Raw genomic sequence first — 5,537 nt, forward strand, 5'->3', positions numbered from 1 at the left:
TATTTTTTGAGAGGGAGAGAGAGCAAACGCAGGGGGGTGGCCGAGAGAGGGAAACAGAATCCGAAGCAGGCTCCAGGCTCCGAGCTGTCAGCACAGAGCCTGGTGCCCGGGGCTTGGATACAGGGGCTGCGAGATCGTGACCTGAGCCCAAGCCGGATGCTTAACCGACTGAGCCCCCCAAGGCGCCCCCAAAGTGGGATTTTGAAATGCCGGGTCCGCAGGAGGGTTGAATCGCGAAGCCTTGAATTGAAGCCTTGAATGGCGAAGGCTCGTGCCTGCTGGGAACAGCGCGACCCTTCCAGAGGCACCTGTGGGTGCAAAGGACAGAGGCGGCAGGCGAAGGTCCAGGGGGCTCCCCGACTGAGCACGTGGTGCCTTTTCCCGTGCCCACACCCCAGTGTGCACACGCCCACTCCCAGTCCTCCATCCTTACCCCCACGTGTCCTTCCACCCAGCGCCCCCATCCCACGGTGCTCCCCGTAAGCCCCGCACGTGCAGCAGGAGCCTCCAATCTCTTTCCTTTTAGACCCTCACTGATTCCTCCAACGTGGAGCAGTTGCTCATGCTCTTTAAGGGATTAATTCACCAAGAGCTTCCACATCATCAAATTCATAATCAAGGGTTTTGCACATACTACGCCACTATCTGACCTTCACAGTGTGAAGTGCGACGGTAGTAAAACCTTCCGGACAAGAGGTGTGCCTTGTGGGGGGCGGGACCAACACCTGCCCCCTGTGGGGGTCAGCAGGCACCGCCCCTGACCTCTCTCCCACTCTGTGGGGCCTGCCTGTGTCCCCTCTCCGCTCCCAGCCAGGGGCCCCTCCGGGTTGAGGCTGGAGCCCAGCCTGGCCCGTGGAGAAACAGGGCTGTGCCCGAAGAGAGCGGTTCCAGGGGGCGGGTGGGGAAGCGTGATAAAAATTGCACCGGGCCCTGGCTCAGCAGGACCGGAGGAGGTGAGCGAACGGCTGGCTTGCAGTCAGGGTTGATCTCCACCCCCCCCCCCCCCCCCCCCGGGCGTCTGTCGGTTGATCCGCTCTGTCCCTCACGGGCACTTCAGGCACGTCTGCGTATACTGTGGACGCTGCGGGTGAGTGAAGTGCAACCGTGGAAAAGTCAAAAAGCGATGTAAATCCAATTCGGACTGGGGTTCATAGGATGTTAGGGCAGGAAGGGTTTTGGAAATCAGTTACGCCCAGAAGTTTTCTACCGTGGTCTTGCCGGATAACCCGGGCCGTGTGGGGACCCTCATTGCCCGGGCAGGTGCCTCGGTTCTGTGAATGGCTTGTGTTCTGGGGGAGAGCAAGTGTATGAATCCAGGCTCTGGGGCTGGATGTGGTGGTGTAGCCTCGGTTCGAGAGCTGGTTCCACGCCTGGAGGTCCGTGTGACGCTGCGTAAGCTGCTACTTGACCTCTCGGAGCTTCGGTTTCTTATCCGCAACGGGAGCGGGGCCACACGCCTGTTCTGGTTGTTAGGAAAAATCGACGATGGTAATGAAAACTACGAATGGCCGGAAACCGAGTACTTGCAACGTGCCTGGCACTTTTCTACGCTCTCTGCCTGTAGTAATCACTGAGTTTTGTTAGAGAGAAGCCCGAAGCTCAGAGGTTGACTCGCCCAGAGTCACAGCGGGCCATCAGCGGCACCAGGGCTGGATTCTCACCGGGGCGACCATCTCGACCACGGTGCTCTCCTGCTTCTCATCATGGGCAGCAAAATATCAGTAACTAGAATTTATTGAGCATTTACTCTATGGCAGGCACTGTGCTAAGAGCTTTACACGGATTATTGTAAAGCAGGCCGCTCACCCCTGTAACCCCATCCTATGTTGGTCCGTGGCCTCATTTGTCTGAGTTGTGGCATGTTACTACTTTCCTTTTACAGATTAGAAAACCAGGGCCCGGTAACCTTGGTGAAGGTCTGGTCGGTGGTAAGTTGGGAATTGAATTTGAACCAGCCGTCACGCGATCTCTCTTGCAGGAGATCTGGCGCTGCGGGGGGCCGCTTCGAGAACCTTCGACATGTAAGGCAGCTCAGGAGGCCCTTGTACTCAGTGTAGCGTCTGCCTTTGCTGCCTAAAAATTTGTTACCATTTACCTTCGAACTTGGCTTGTGGAAGTTGAGCTCGATAGCACAATGCAGCATGTGCGTGAGTAGGGACAGTAAGCTGGGGGGCGGCGTGCACATGTGGCTGCCCACATCCAGAGGGGCCAGTGTGCAAACAGCAGGTGGCTCTGCGTGCGTATGCACGCCCTGGGGCAGTTAGGGGTACCACAAAGCCCCCAGGAGGTGGCTAGGCCCGAACCCACGCCCAGATTCCTGGCAGCAGCCCTGGGTGTGGAGGCGGCTGCAGGAGACAGAGAGTCCCACATGGGGGCAATGTCAAGACCAGGGGTGGAAGGCGGTCTTGCTCATCGTCCCCGGCAATGAGGCATCCGCACAAATAGTAAATCTCCCATCTGAGCACCGGAAGAGACATGGCCCGTTCTCAGGCGGTGAACTTTGTCAGCAAATCATTAGGCAAAGTGCACTCGCCCTTGCAACCAAGCACATCAAAGAGTTATTAGAATTCCTCAAAGATTTATAACTGCTGGCTGTGAAAGCTGTTCTTGTGTTGCAGAGCCAACAGTCACAGGCTTGGAAACAGAAATTAAATTTAAAGATTGTTGCACTGGATGGAGGGGCGCCTGGGTGGCTTAGGTGGTTAAGCGTCTGACTTCAGCTCAGGTCATGATCTCGCGGTTTGTGAGTTCAAACCTTACCTTGGGCTCTCTGCAGTCAGCAGGGAGCCTGCTTGGTATCCTCGGTCTCCCTCTCTCTCCACCCCTCTCCCATTCCTTCTCTCGTACTTTCTCTCTCTCTCTCTCTCTCTCTCAAAAATAAAATAAACATTTAAAAAAATGAAATATTTTTGCACTGGCTGGAAAAAACATGTTTCAGTCGCAGTTTCATGTGAACCAATTATTAGTGAGGAAAACAACTTAAAAATTATTTGTGGGGCACCTGGGTGGCTCAGTGGCTCAGTCGGTTAAGCGTCTGACTCTTGGTTTCAGCTCAGGGCATGATCTCACAGTTTGTCAGTTCAAGCCCCAAGTCGGGCACTACAATGACAGTGTGGAGCCTGCTTGGGATTCTCTCTCTCCCTCTCTCTCGCTCTCTCTCTGCCCCTCTCCTGCTCACGCTGTTTCTGTCTCTCTCAAAATAAAAAAATAAACTTAAAAAAATTATTTTGCCCCTTATAATTGAAGATACAGTAACAGAATACACCAGCAGGCATTCTGAATTATGAACAAATTATGAAGGACAGTTTGGTTCCTTGTACAACCTCCACAAGTTATAGGAAATGTCAGAGAAAATCTTAAAATGCCATTGTACACATACACATTTGCACTTAAAATTAAATATAGACCTACATGCATCTGGATTGTATCAGGAGTTAATGTTTTTAGAAAAATCGTTCCAGGAGGTTTATCAGGTTGTTACTAAAAACTGTGTTTAGAAATAATTTATCAGCAATGTATCTTAATGAAAGCAAAAAAAATGTATTCTAGTGTTGTTATAGTCTATAATATACTTTAAAAAATTTATTTATTTATTTATTTATTTATTTATTTATTTATTTACAGAGAGAGAGCATGAGCAGGGGAGGAGCAGAGAGAGAGGGAGAGAGAGAATCCCCCCTCCCTCTGCCAGCACAGAGCCTGACTCGGGGATTGAACTCACAAACCACGAGATCGTGACCTGAGCCGAAATCCATTTGTGAACACTTACCTGACTAAGCCACCCAGGCGCCCAGAGTTACTTTCTTAAAGTTTTTTTCTGGGACATACAATGTCTTAACCTAAAAGATTTATGCTACTTTAATTCCAGTGAAAGACACAAACTTTATTCCTATATGGCTGTATTATCTCTTCCATTTTTGTGCTATTATCATTAGTTGGCCATATATTTGTGAGTCCATTTCTGGATTCTCTGTTTTATTCCATTGGTTTGTCTGGATTCTCTGTTCTATTCCATTGGTCTGTTTTTGTGCCAATACCAGACTGTCTTGATGATTCCAGCTTTGTAATATAGGCTCAAGTCCAGGACTGTGATGCCTCCTGCTTTGGTTTTCTTTTTCAACATTACTTTGGCTATTCGGGGTCTTTTGGGGTTCCATACAAATTTTAGGATTGTTTGTTCTAGCTCTGTGAAGAGTGCTGGTGCCATTTTGATTGGGATTGCATTGAATGTGTAGATTGCTTTGGGTAGTATCGACATTGTAACAATATTTGTTCTTCCTATCCATGAGCATGGGATATTTTTCCATTTCTTTGCATCTACTTCAATTTTTTTCAGAAGCTTTCTAGACTTTTCAGCATACAGGTATTTTACCTCTTTGGTTGGGTTTATTCGCAGTTATTTTTGGGTTCCTGGTGCAATGGTAAATGGGATCGATTCCTTGGTATCTCTTTCTGTTGCTTCATTATTGGTGTGTAGAAATGCAACAGATTTCTGTACATTGATTTTGTATCCTGTGACTTTGCTGAATTCATGTATCTGTTCTAGCAATTTTTTGGTGGAGTCTTTTGGGTTTTCCATGTAGAGTATCATGTCATCTGTGAAGAGCGGAAGTTTGACTTCCTAACTTTGCCAGTTTGGATGCCTTTTATTTCATTTTGTTGTCTGATTGCTGAGGCTAGGACTTCCAACACTATGTTAAACAATAGCGGTGAGAGTGGACATCCCTGTTGTGTTCCTGATCTCAGAAAGAAAGCTCTCAGTTTTTCCCCATTGAGGATGATATTAGCTCTGGGCATTTATATGTGACCTTTATGATATTAAAGTATGTTTCTTCTATCCTGACTTTCTTGAGGGTTTTTATTAAGAAATGATGCCGTATTATGTCAAATGCTTTTTCTGCATCTATTGACAGGATATGGTTCTTATCCTTTCTTCTATTCATGTGATCTATCATGTTGATTGATTTGTGAATATTGATCCGGCCCTGCAGCCCAAGAATCAACCCTGCTTGATCATGGTGAATAATTCTTTTAATACACTGTTGAGTTAGATTTGCTAGTATCTTGTTGAGAACTTTTGCATCCATGATCATCAGGGATATTGCCCTGTAATTCTCCCTTTTAGTGGGGTCTTTGTGTAGTTTGGGAATCAAGGTAATGCTGGCTTCATAGAATTTTTCTAGACGCTTCACTTCTGTTTCTATTTTTTAGAGCATCTTGAGAATAGGTATTAACTTTGCTTTAAATGTCTGGTAGAATTCTCCTTGGAAGCCATCTGGCCCAGGACTCTTATTTGTTGGTAGATATTTTATAACTGATTCAATTTCTTCACTGGTTATGGGTCTGTTCAAATTTTCTATTTCTTCCCATTTGAGTTTTGGTAGTGTGTGGGTGTCTAGGAATTTGTCCATTTCTTCCAGATTGTCCAGTTTGTTGGCATATAATTTTGCATAGTACTAATAATTGTTTGTATTTCTGTGGTGTTAGTTGTGATCTGTCCTCTTTCATTTGTGATTTTATCTATTTGGGTCCTCTTC

Source organism: Neofelis nebulosa, chromosome 14 (genome assembly GCF_028018385.1).
Source record: "Neofelis nebulosa isolate mNeoNeb1 chromosome 14, mNeoNeb1.pri, whole genome shotgun sequence".
Lineage (NCBI taxonomy): Eukaryota > Metazoa > Chordata > Mammalia > Carnivora > Felidae > Neofelis > Neofelis nebulosa.